Source organism: Moschus berezovskii, chromosome 14, assembly GCF_049115385.1.
Source record: "Moschus berezovskii isolate FMDL1 chromosome 14, NW_MosBer_1.0, whole genome shotgun sequence".
Taxonomy (NCBI): Eukaryota; Metazoa; Chordata; class Mammalia; order Artiodactyla; family Moschidae; genus Moschus; species Moschus berezovskii.
In genome coordinates, this window is record NC_142473.1 from 80427353 (window position 1) to 80441274 (window position 13922).

The following is a 13922-nucleotide window of genomic DNA, read 5'->3' on the forward strand; positions in this document are numbered from 1 at the left end:
ACTTTCACTTTTCACTGTCATGCATTGGAGAAGGAAATGACAACCCACTCCAGTGTTCTTGCCTGGAGAATCCCAGGGACGGGGGAGCCTGGTGGGCTGCCGTCTATGGGGTCACACAAAGTCGGACACGACTGAAGTGACTTAGCAGCAGCAGCAGCCCTACCACAGAGGTGAGGAAGGAGGAAGGATAAACTGTCAGTATTCCAAGATGTCAAGCAGCACAACCTCACGACTTCCTCTCACTCACTCAGAAAAACCTGAATGGAGATCTCCCACAGAGGAAACATTAGCGGTGCTTCGTTTTTAGGCTCAAGTGTGCTTTAACATCAGTAAAATGAAATCTGATTCAGACTCTGAATGGCAGTTGAAAGTGTTTCAAACTTCTAATACATGACTGGAGAAGGAAACGGTAACCCACTCCAGTGTTCTTGCCTGGAGAATTCCATGGACGGAGAAGCCTGGTAGGCTACAGTCCACGGGGTCGCAAAGAGTCGGATACGACTGAGCGACGGAACAGAACGGAATACATGACTAAAAGAAAAGCTGCAAGATACAGGACTGATGGGGGTTCCCTGGTGGCTCAGTGGTAAAGAATCTACCTGCAATGCAGAAGCTGCAGGAGACTTGGGTTCGATCCCTGGGTCGGGAAGATACCCTGGAGAAGGGAATGGCAATCCACTCCAGTACTCTTGCCTGGAGAATCCCATGGACAGAGGAGCCTGGTAGGCTACAGTCCATACAGTCTTAAGGAGTCGGACACAACGGAAGCCACTTAGCACGCATGTATGCACAGGACTGATACACAGTTGACCCGTAAACAACATGGGAGTTGGTGCACTGACCCACCGAGGAGTTGCCTCTGTGTATGCAGTTCCTCTGTTTCTATGGCTCTGCATCCAAATTCAACCAATCGCAGATCATACAGCACTGAAGTACTTACTACCGAAAAAAATCCACGTGTAAGTGGACCCATGCAGCTCAAACTCATATTGATCAAGGGTCAACTGTACTGTCAGCATCCAGAAGGGTGCCTGGCATATAGGAGGTCCTCAATAAATATTTGCCAAATGAATTGACTGTTAAAGTTTTTCATACATTCAAGATAGAATTTCATCAAGCATGTTAAAATACAATAGCCAGTATATCCCTGGCTGTAAAACAAGGAAAAATCTCTCGCTTTCGTGGAATTTATAGTTAGGGGGCTTTGAGTATATCACCTTAAGGGCAAAAGAGACATTATATCCTGTGGGGCTGAACTCATCAGTAGCAATATGTTTTTATGTTTCATTATTATATTATTAATATTTCATTATTAGAGCCTAAAACTATTAACCCATCCAGAAGAGAAGAGCAACCAACTAAAGGGCCAGTTTCTCTCTCCTATAGATTCCTAAGGAACACCTTAACCAAATTTTGGAGTCACCTTGTGGCCTGTACTAATAAAAATGAAAAGGAAGAATTTATGAGCCCAAGCACAGTCCCTAACTGTCTGAGATGGGATGGGTGGGAGACCAAAGACTTAAGTCAAGAGATGACCTGCCCAAGAGGTCCAGGGTAATTCCACAAAAACTAACAAACATCCCACGTAGTAAGTCCAGACTTTCATTTTCCTGTTCAGCTTTTTAACTGAAGCAATACATATAGTATAATATACACAGCTTTAAAAAAAATACTACTACAAGATTTATAATAAAAACAGCAGCCCCTTGCACCAACCCTCTCCAGCTCTCTAGCCCTATTCCTTTTAGGAAACCACTTTCAACTATCTTAGCGATTTCTTTAAGTGTTTATCTTATCTTTATATTATATATATATATATAACAATTATTTATTATATGTTTTATATATTCATTGTGATTTCTTGATTTTTCACTTTAATCATTACCTACTGAATTCCTACTACAGATAACTAAAATTTAGTTTACTACTTTCCCCTTTCCCACTTCCTATTCCCATTGCAGTCATCTCACAATTCTTAAATCCCTATTTAAGGTTTATAATATTAGAATATACTATTAGAACCACGTAAGTAACATTAACTGGTAAGACAATGACTCCTAGAGTTATACTTACTTTTTTGCACATTTTGTTATTTCTGAAACTAAAAATGCTCTTTGTCATTTGCTTAGTTTTCTATATTCCCATCATTAATTCTACCCCATGCTCTCTAAAGAAGTTAAAAAACATCTCTAAACAATGGCTCCAAACACATCATATATCAGTCTGCTTCTCTCTTGGCTACATCTTTCCTAGAGACCTCCATCCTTCTGTTCAACCTAAACTGGTTGCTCTCTAAACCTGTTGGACAGTAGTCATCTGTGTTTTTCCTTCATCGAATAGATTTTCTTCATCTCTTTTTTGTAGTGGATTCCCTGTTTCTGGACCCATGTTTTCATCTTTATTGGTGTATTTTCTTGTTTTGATGGAGAACATCCTTCAGTAGCTTCCTCAAAAGGGTGCATGGGAGGTAGGTTTGCAATCTTGCATGTTTACTGTGTCTATTCTACCCCTCAGACTTATCATCAAAAGTTGGGATGAGAAAGAACTGTTTTTCACAAGCAACATTATACTGAATTCTAGCTTCCTGGATTGCTGCTGAGAAGACTGATGCCATTTGATTCCCAATCCTTGTTCACAATTGTGTTTTTTTCCCTCCCTCTGAGGAAGCATTCAGAAGCTTTTATTCAAAGTATCTTTCAGAAGTTTCTCAGTAATGTGCCCTGGTGCAGCGGAGGGGGGGGGGGCGGCTGCGGGGATTAGTCTTGTTTCACTCACTCAGGCACTCAGTAAACTCTAGAACTGGAAAATTCCATGGACAGGAAGAGCCTGGAGGACTACAGTCCATAGTGTCACCAGGAAAGAAAGAAAAGAAAGTGAAGTCGCTCAGTTGTGTCCAACTCTTTGGGACCCCATGGACTGTAGCCTACCAGGCTCCTCTGTCTATGGGATTTTCCAGGCAAGAATACTGGAGTGGGTTGCCATTTCCTTCTTCAGGAGATCTTCCTGACCCAGGGATCGAATCTGGGTTTCCCGCATTGTAGGCTGACGCTTTACCGTCTGAGCCACCAGGGAAGGGTCACCAGGAGTCGGACACAATTGAGTGACTGAGCATGCAGCACAAACTCTTATTAATCTGAAATATATGCTCTCCAGTTCTGAGAAATTTCCTTATATTCATTATTGGATGATTTCCTCTTCTCCATTTTCTGTCCTCTTGCATTATAATGGCTATTAGTCAGGCATTAGACCTCTTGGATTGATCCTTGAAAATTCCTCTTCTCCATCATTCACCCCTTTGTCTCTTCATCTATTTATTGAAAGATTACTCCTATTTCATCTTCTGAACATTTCACTTTTTATTATCCAGAATTCTTTTTGGTATACCTGAAACTAACACAACACTACAAATCATCTATACTTCAATTTTTTAAAAAAAGAACTCGTTTTGTTTTCTAATGCTTTTTTCCTAGTATCCTATCCCTGTTTCAGAGATGCAATATCTCTCTCTTTCTGATCAGAGGATCTAAAGTTATAGTTATTTTTAATTGTCCCTTCCAATTCCCTGGCTCTGTGAGTAGCTTCCCTTAACTAGCTGAGATTCTTGGCTGTTATGTTTAAAGTGTTTAAGAATAAAAGGGAAGGATTCAGAGCAACTTGAATTCTCATACACTGCTGACGGGAATGTAAAATGGTACAACCACTTTAGAAACATTTTGGCAGTTTCTTTAAAAAAGTTAAAAATACACATACTCTACCACTGGAGCCACACCTTAGTATTTACCTGGGAGACAGGAAAGCTATCTCTACACAAAGACTTGCATATGAATGCTCTAATATCTAAAAACTAGGAGGGCTCCCCTGGTGGCTCAGTGGTAAAGAATCTGCCTGTCAATGCTAGAAAGGTGGGTTCAATCCCTGGGTCAGGAAGATCACTTGGAGGAGGAAATGGCAATCCACTCCAATATTCTTGCCTGGGAAATCTCATGGACAGAGGAGTCTGGTGGGCTATGGGGTCTCAAAAGAGTCAGACCCAACTTAGTTACTAAACAACAACAACAAAAAGACTGGGGAAAAAATCCCCAAATGTTCATACTGTATAAATATATTCATTAAAATTCTAAAATGTATAAAACAATCTACAGTGACAAAAAGCAGACCAATGCTTGCCTGGGGACAGGACTAGGAAAGTAAGGAAGAAAAAGAAGGGTTACCAGGAATATATGGAAACCTTTAGAGGTAATGGGTATGTTCATTATCTTGATGATGATGATGGTTTTACCTCATTAAAACTTACACTCTTTAAAAAAAACTGCATAGTTTATTTTATATTAAATTTGCCTCAATAAATCTATAAGAGAAAAGGAGAGGGAACAGAAGGGAGGGAGGAAAAAATCCAAACAAAGCAGCTTTTAAAAAAATGAACTGAAAACTATGGGGCTAGAGCAGACACACGTAAGAGGGTACACGTGCTGTTTCCAGTGTGGCACTCACTCTGGACCTTCTCTGCTATACTGTGCCTACCACCTCTCCAGTCAAGTGCCTCTCTGGCTAAATTTCTCTCAAGTTGGCAAACTTTTTCTATAAATGGGCAGATCTTTGTTGCAGCTACTCAATTTTGCCACTGTAACCCCAAAGCATCCAGAGACAATATGTAAATGAAAACTATGTGGCTGTATTCTAACAACATTCCCCGAATGTTGGCCAGATGTGCCCAGGTACAGGCCGTAGTTTACTGATCCCAGCTCCACAGATTCATACCACTCTTTCTATCTTTGGAGAACTAATCAATTTCTCTTCAGAAGTCATGGCTATAAAATTCTCTGTAACCAAGGAAGACAATTAAGCAAGTTAAAAGAGGAAAAGAAGTCACAAAGAGGGGATACTGAAAAGTTGTAGATACAATCTTATCAGCTATTAGCAGAGGGTGAGGCTAGGGGCAGTACTCTGATAACTTGCCAACAGTCTCATCTGATGAACTCACATCTGGGATAAACAGAAATCAGAGTAAACAGTTAAGTGTCTTCAGAAGTTTATATGACAGATGTTTATAAATAACCTCTGTTACTTTTGTCTACCCTGACTTTAGTTGGGGATCTGGGGTGTGAGTAATAGTCTCTAAGACTTCACTGCAGATGAAAAAAATTAAACAAACATTCTATGGAAAAGGTGAACTTCTGAATAATTTATGTTTTAAAAAAAGTAAGACTGCCACCTCATTCTTAATTAAATAGAAGTGATGGATTAACTCAAAATCTTCATAAATCTGTCTCAAATTCACAACCAACTTCTACTATCTGTAATAAATGAGGCACACTCAGAGAAACAAATTTCAATTATACACTCCCCAACTTCACTTCAGGAAATGCAACTTTTTAGAGTTAAGTTTATCTGTGCCTCTTGACTCCATAGGAAAGGCAATGTTAATTTCTTCTCTAATCACTATATTAGATGACAGAAGCACTAGATAAAACAGGATTAGCAATAATCATTCACTGCTCATAGGAGAAGTAAGTTCAGAATTGATCTCTACACCTTTAGTGTTCTTCTTGGTCAAAATGATATAATCTGTTTTGGCAAAAGGAAGAGATTTTTTTTAAAAGTGGAAGTGGGAGTAGGACAAAAGGTGACAAATTAAACACATTAGTTGAAGATTGCTAAGGTCTCATTTTTCAGAGCAAAGGAATATTTGGTGCTTAACTGACAGAAACGAATAATCACTCTGTCATTTTCAGACGAAGCTAGTATGAGAGAGGTTAGCCAATCCCTGCTGATTCACACAAACATTTGCTTCCCGAACTTAGAGAAAAATAAACTTTGGGGAACGTGTCTTCTGTAAAGACAGTATTGGAGGGCGGCCTGTCACCTAGCCAGCTACCATATGAAGACAAAGACTCGAGAGTAAACTTCTTTTTCCTGTCTGGTTCTCCCACTCTGTGCTTAGCTGCTTCAGTAGTGTCCAACTCTTTGCAAGCCCATCGCCTGTGGCCCACCAGGCTTCTCTGCCCAGGAGATTCACCGGGAAAGAATACTGGAGTGGGCTGTCATGCCCTCCTCCAGGGGATCTTCTCAGCCCAGGGATCAAACCCGTGTCTCCTGCATTGCAGGTGGATTCTTTACTGCTGAGCCACCAGGGAAGCCCCTCTCCTACCCTAATCAGTAAAAAATAAAAAACGAAATGAAGTAATCTGTTGATTTTGCCTGTCATTTACAGTGTTCAACCTTTTAAAAAACTGAAATCCATGAATATCATTGGGTTTGATAAAACTCTGGCTTCTCTGAATAATGCAGGTAGGTAAAAGGTACTGTTAACCAAGGGACATCAGGCAACCATGCTTCAAAGGCACAGACTATTAATATTAGTAACAGTGATGACAATGATAGCTTATAGAAAATAATTTTTAAATACTGAAAAACTTCAAAACAACTTACAGTTCATATTTGAAATAAATTACATTGTTTTCTGTAATAGATATACCATTACAATAATATACTGTTGATACTCTGGCAAACAGCAAAATTATTTTTACATTCCTTGACCTAAAGCAGGTTGTTAGGTATGCTGGCAAAGGGAGACCTTTCTAAAACAATCTATGAAACCAGTAACAAGCGCTAAGGCCTCAGGTATCTTTCGAACATGTATTATATTTAACCCACAATAGTAGCGACAACTGCTACATAGATGGAGACAGACAGATACTGTTGATTGCCTTTTCAAATCCGATACTCTGTCTCTTCTGTTTACTTGCTAACAAGAAACTAATTTTGTGTATCTATTGTTCAAATGTTTGAGAGGTGAATCCTCAGCTCCAGGATATAAATTAGTCTCGGACCCACTCTTTCTGCCAGTCACTACTTTAGACATTAGTATGTGGCAAAAGTGTGGTCAATAGGATGCAAAATCTGCTGAATAACTTCTAATTAAGTTCTTCTTTGCTCTTAAGAAGAGACATACCAGAAGAACTGGAAGGATGTAAAGCCTGGAGCAGGAGCAGGAGCAGCAACCTTGTGACAATAAGCAATGTTTGCCGACTCGCTAAGGGTGGCAGAGCAGAAAGTGACCAGAACATGTGTTCTGGTGGTATCGCTGAGATGCTGAAGTGGTCAATTCTAGCAACTTATTAGATGTTTCAGCTACTTTCAACTGGGTGCTCAGTTACGTGCAGCTAAAAGTATGGGATCTGATGCAATCATAATGACCATATTAGAGAGGAGGAAATCAGTTCAGAGAAAGTCAACAGGCAAGGCCAGTAAACATATGGCACGATCCAGAACACACAGACTAGAATGTACTGCTTTTCTTTGACAAATACTTTGTAAATGCCCCTGTGCGTGAAGCACTAAGTATATACTGGAGTTTAAGGATGGAAAAAACCCACAGGGACTCACAGTCTGGAAGGGAAATAAACATACAAACAATTAATGAAGTGTGATAAGAACAAGAGAGCAAGGAGCGATCAATTCACAAGAGAACACGTTTAACAAGGCCAAGAGATTTTAGGGTGGGTGTATCCAGGAGATGACAAACTTTTATTCTTCAGTTCAGTTCAGTCACTCAGTTCTGTCTGACTCTCTGCAACCCCATGAATTACAGCACGCCAGGCCTCCCTGTCCATCACCAACTCCCGGAGTACACTCAAACTCATGTCCACAGAGTCAGTGATGCCATCCAGCCATCTCATTCTCCATCGTCCCCTTCTCCTCCCGCCCCCAACCTTTCCCAGCATCAGAGTCTTTTCCAGTGAGTCAACTCGTCGCATGAGGTGGCCAAAGTATTGCAGTTTCAGAGTTTATTCTTCAGTGATATAAAATTTCAAAAGACAACTAACTGTGACTCTCTATATTTTTATTAAGAAAAACTTCCAACAGACACAATCTCATAAACATTATGTTGAACAAAGTAAGCCAGAGAGAAAACAGAACACCTTATTTGATTTCATATAGGCAAAATTAATCTAAGCTGTTAGAAGTCACAATAGTGGAGGTGGGTAGTGAACTGAAGAAAGCACATAACATTTTCTGTGGCGATGGTAATGTTCTGATACTGATATGGGTACTAGTTACCTGGGTATTTCAGTTTGTAAAAATACATTGGAGCCATACGTACATATATATAGAGTATATATATATACACACATATATATATGGTTGTGTGTGTATGTACAGTTTTTGTATTTATATTATACTTCAATATTTTAAAAAATTAGAAAAGAATATACAAAAAAAGAAATCATCATAAATGTATTCACACAAACAAGATTTTTTACTATTTTTTATTTTAAATAATGAATCATATTGTACATCTGTTTTAGAATTTATTTTTTTCACCTTCCATTCATCTTTCTATCCAGCTAAGCACCTCATAATATGCACATATAGCTCTTGTATGTTACTTGCTAACTGCACCCTGATTTATTAGTAGTTACTTTCAGTTTTTCTTGCATGGCTATTTTTGAACTACAATGCCCTGAATATCAGCTTACTGGGTCAAAGGGCAGATGGTGACTCCAGGTTTGCACTAAGCAAAGAAGATGAGAAAGAACATTCCGGGTCAAATAAAAACAGAGCATACCCAAGAAAATTTAAGTATGCGGCGAGTCTGGAGGAAAAGGCACGTATCAGTTCAGTAAAGAGGCAGCCATGGGGGAAATAGTGAGGGGTTTCCGAGCCCTCGTGCGGCGTTTGGACTTTTTCCTCGAGGACAAGCGAAGGTGAGCTACTGACTGAAGGCTCTCAAGCAGGAAAGCAACATTCAAGGGTCTGACTTCAGATCAGCCTGAAAACAGTGAAAAGGCTGGATCAGAAGACGCAGTAACTGGATTCAAGGTAATGCCACGGGAAGGGCACTAGGAAGGCGCTGAAAAGTGGTGGGAATACTGAGGAGCCTGAATACACAGGACCTTGCCATCATGGATGAGACAGAGGAAGGACTTCATAATTATTCCCAAGTTTCTGCTTGGCTGCTGGAGGAACAGGGTATCATTAACCACAAAGGGAAAGAAGAAGTAGGGTGAGATAGTTGGATGGCCTTACCAACGCAATGGACCTAAGGTTGAGCAGACTCTGGGAGACAGTAAAGGACAGGGAAGGCTGGTGTGCTGCAGTCCACGGGGTCGCAGAGTCGGACATGACATAGTGGCTGAACACCACCACCAAGGTGAAGAGGTGTGGATACCGAGGTCTGTTTGGAGAACACAGAGCTTTGGGACATCCAGTAGGAGGAAGCTGAAAACACAGGTCTGTCCAGAGCTCAGGACAGAGAGAAGACAGATAAACTCTGGAGTTCAGAGGCATTCAGTAGTGGTTTAAGGCAGGATATCACCCACAAGGGGAAAAAACAGGAAAAGATGAAAAGGATAAAATACCATGGAATATTAGTTTTTAAAGGGCAGACTGACGAAGAACTGTTTGAGAAGGAAACTGAGCAGGTTCATTCAAAGATGTAAAAGGAGACCAGGAAACGAAGGTTCTTGGTTCTCTGAAGAAGACTGAAGAAGAATGCCACCATTAATATGAAATACTACTTACTTCAAGTAAGATGAAGTGTGAAAAATTTCCTTTAGATTTGGCAATTATGTTACCGGAAGTTGCAGTGAGCTCAATAAAGTAGAATGAAAATGGAAGCTGACTGCAGTGGGGCCGACAAGGACCACGAGGTTGTAAGAAAGCAATATAAAAAGAGCCTGAGTTGAATACTATTTCATGCTTTAATAAGTTTAATAACAAAGGAATGGGAAGAAGAGAGAGACAAGACAACAGCAGAAAGAAATTAAGCAACAAAGGAAGGAGTTTTGTTGTTGTTTAAAAGAATACAAGACACGTAAGAATGTTTTATCAAGTCAGGGGAAAAAACCGAAAGGGGACTTGGAGAAAGTACAAGACAGAGAGGTATGTGACACAGCAACACTGCAGAGAGACTGTTTCTAGACATACTCATTCCTGGACCCAGGCTCGTTTACCAAGTTCATGCTACTTCACCTCATCAAAGTTTTCCTTTCCTGGAATTAAGATAAAGCTGCTCTGAAATGGAACACAGGTTAATAATGTCAGTGTTCTTTTTTAAAATATATTGAGTGCTTTTAAAGAATTAAGTAGGAAACAACATTGAGAATATTTTTCCCCAAAAAATGGGGAATTGAACTGTATGAATGGAAATCTCCTTTTAATGGTAAAACACCTTAGTATGGACATCCGACATACTGGGCCACCTTACTAGACTACTAGCTTCTTGAAAGCATAATGAATTACTACATTAAAAAATGCTTGCTACAAATCTACCATGCTAGCCTTGAGGGGTATAAACATGACAAGACACACTCCCTGTCCTGGAGAAACTTACAAATAAACAATTACAATACAACGTAATAAGTACAAATGAGAGAAGCAGGCACAAACACCAAGGGTACACAGAAGATGGGTATTTCACTCCGCCTGGAGAGTGGACAAAAGTCAAGGGAACCTTCTGGGGATCTTTTGTTCAAACTGGGTCTTCAAAGGGTAAGCAGGAATTTACCAGGCAAAGAGGAAAGAGAATTCCAGCTGTAGAAAACAGCATGTGCAAATGCTGGTGGGAGACCAAAAGGATTGAGAGAACCCAGTGAATAAAGGTGAAAACAGAAAACTTACAGGGTATGTATGTATGGCAGGAAAGGACTAAAGAGAAGAGATCAAGAATGAGTTATCAAAGATGTCAGGAAAAATGAGCTTGCATTTTTTTTAGCTCATGACCAGTCACAGGTAAGGAACACTGTAAAGTTTTCATCCTCAGCATTTCCCATGGACCTAGGACTAGACCCTTCACCACAGAACAACTTTCAATAAATGGGTATGGAATAAACAGATGGGTCAGAAACTTAGAATGACAAAGAAATTTGAAGGAAAAAACAAAACAAAACACAGATCCTAGGGAGAAGGGAATAAATTAGAAGGAGCTGATTACTTAACTTTACTGACATGCAACACCTGATGACAGGATTAAAATTTTCATGATTTTTTTTAAGTCACTGCATTTACAAGAATCAAAAATAAATGATTAGGATGACCTGAGAAGAAGATAACTCAGAAGCAGATAGCTGCACTCGGTACAAGTCACCACTTACCTGATTTTCCTCCACCATATTCAGGTAAAATGTCCTACAATAACATGGCACAGTATTATTGAAATACGAGTTCCTTCAACAAGCTTTTCTATCTTAAAGAAATAATCAAATCATTGACTAGTAGGTTGCAACTTCTGGCCAAAGAGACAACTGAACTCTGAGAATAAAGATTAAAAAGAACCAGGAGACAATGCAGTACCACAGCCACATCACAAGCATGCAGCCTCCTAGTCTGTAGAAACTCAATGTTTTTGTCCTGTATTTCTGAGCCTTGCATCCATCTCATCTTCGCTGAATACAAGCCAAAAGGATTTTACCAGAAAAAATTTGAAATAATACACGTCCTGTATTTGAAGCAAGGGAGAAAGAACCGATGTACACAAGAGGCAGTAAAACCAACAAATATTTGGACTAATGGTTTCACATAAATATCTAACAGGAGGGATGAACTAGTTAAATTGTAGGAACTCCTAAACTTTGGATGAAGATGAGGTCAGTTTCCCATCATAATTCAAGGATCTCTGAGAAAACAATCTTAAACTCTAATACAACACGTCAATCGCATTAGTTTGGATATGGATGAGACAGGGTGACTTTCTATGGGTACTGGTATCAGAGGCTAGAGACAGCCATATGTCAGGTTACCAACAGGAGACTACAAGAAGCAATTTACTTACATGACTCCAAGGCAATGAAGCTTAAAGGCAATGTAATTATTGTGCCTAATGTCCTATTTCAAAAAATATTTGATAGATAAAGGTTCATAGAATAATTTAAGAATATAATTTACTAAATAAAACTGAACGAACAGTACAGTGATCTGGATTCTAGTCTTGAATCTGATACAATTAATTATATAAGTCACAAATAGTCTGTGTCCCAGTTTACCTATTACGAAGATGTACTCATGACTGAGTGAAATGTGCAAAGTTCTAAGCTTCTTTAAAAAGAAGTACTTTACTCATAAGATGAGGGTATTACATATGAGATGAAGCAGACCAGCATGACTGAAGCTAACAGTTTCCACTGAAACAGAACTTACCTTCAAAACCACTCAGTGCACTCAATAGATACATGTTCATTAACTCTTAAAAGGTATTATTCAAACATTCCATAAATAATGAATTAGACATATTAAATTATTTGATAGCTCAAAAATCTATCAACAAGTCTGTCACAGAGTAAGGAATAGAATCAAACTCTGTGTCCCCTCCCCAACTCTCCACCCAGTCCACTGTTCAAGTCACCTACTTAGCTTAAATTATGTTGTTCTACGCATCAGAAACATAATTAGTTATGGCAGGAACAGAACTTTCTCTCCCAAAGGCTTCAGAATCCATTTTACTACAGTACGTTCAAATTTTAAATAAGAATGGTTTCATCAACAGCGACTATTTATTAAACCCTCAGAAAAGTATTTCATCTTGTGTTAGGTTAAGTAATCTGTGAGGAAAAGAGACTATAATTTTTACACACAGAGTCAGCGGAAAATACCAATGACTATGAAGGAGTCTACCTCTCTTAAAAGGATTAAGAAAACTAGTGGAAAGAGTGAAAGAAAGACCAAAAGGTAATTTTATGGAATATGAGTTTGAGTGAACTCCGGGAGTTGGTGATGGACAGGGAGGCCTGGCGTGCTGTGATTCATGGGGTCGCAGAGAGTCGGACACGACTGAGCGACTGAACTGAACTGAACTGATGTACTCAGAGGTTAAAGCGTCTGCCTGCAACACGGGAGACCTGGGTTCGATCCCTGGGTCAGGAAGATCCCCTGGAGAAGGAAATGACAACCCACTCCAGTATTCTTGGCTGGAGAATCCTATGGACAGAGGAGCCTGGTGGGCTACAATCCACAAGGTCGCAAAGAGTCAGACACAACTGAGCGACTTCACTTCACTTCATGTAATATGTCTACCATGGACAAATGGCATGAAAAATATATCCTCAAATAAGCATCAGATACATATTACTCCATCTTCAAAATTAGCAGTGCTTTCCTCCCACCCTGCCTCCTCTCAAGGTATCTCTTAGGGAGAACCTGGTACTCTCACAAATGCTGTTAATCTGATTAGCCTTTTCTGGAGGCTATTTAGAAATAAGTTGTTGTTGTTATTTAATATTTTAAAAGCTTTTTATACACTTTGACCAAGAGTGGTAGATGGATTATTGCTCTCAACTCTTCATACTCTGTCATAAAATTATACATTCACGCCATTTGTCATATAATTTTGCAAGGTATGACCACACAATTTGTTTTGGTGATTTGTTTTGACAACGCCAGCAGAGGCTTAAAATGTGTTTTGGTAGCCTGGCTTGTGTCTTACGCTCCAGTGATAAACCATGACACGGGTATGCCCCAGGTAGCTGCTGCCCCCTCATGACTGGCCTCAGAACAAACAGAGGAGTCTAACCCAACTGACAGCCTGAGGCAAGCCAACTAACCCACAGACTGAAGCAGATGTGCCTGGCCAAGCCAGCACAGATGAGGAGGATCAACAGATCCAGCGTGAAACTTAGTGCTGTAATTTAATAAAACACTGGTTTGTTACGCAGAACTGCTATGGCAATAGCTGACCAATACACCCAATAATGTCACACCTGAGAATGTATCCTGAGGCAATGAGAACAGATTCACATATAAGGGTACTTATCATAACAACATTTATAAATAACAAAAAACAAAATATCATCAAATAATAGAGTGAATAGTTATGATCAAACCAGACTATTAAATATCTGAAGCTATTAAAAGTTTCATTCTTAAAGAACACTTAAAAATGTATGAAAATGTTCATGGTTTTAAGCTTAAAAAATATAAAAAGATGC

At 39.5% G+C, this 13922-nt stretch overlaps 1 protein-coding gene across 12 annotated transcripts in view; it reads right to left on the reverse strand.

The window, feature by feature from the left end:
* Nucleotides 1-13922, reverse strand: part of PHF21A (PHD finger protein 21A) — a 187746-nt gene that overhangs the window by 125017 nt on the left and 48807 nt on the right. The window lies entirely within an intron of this gene.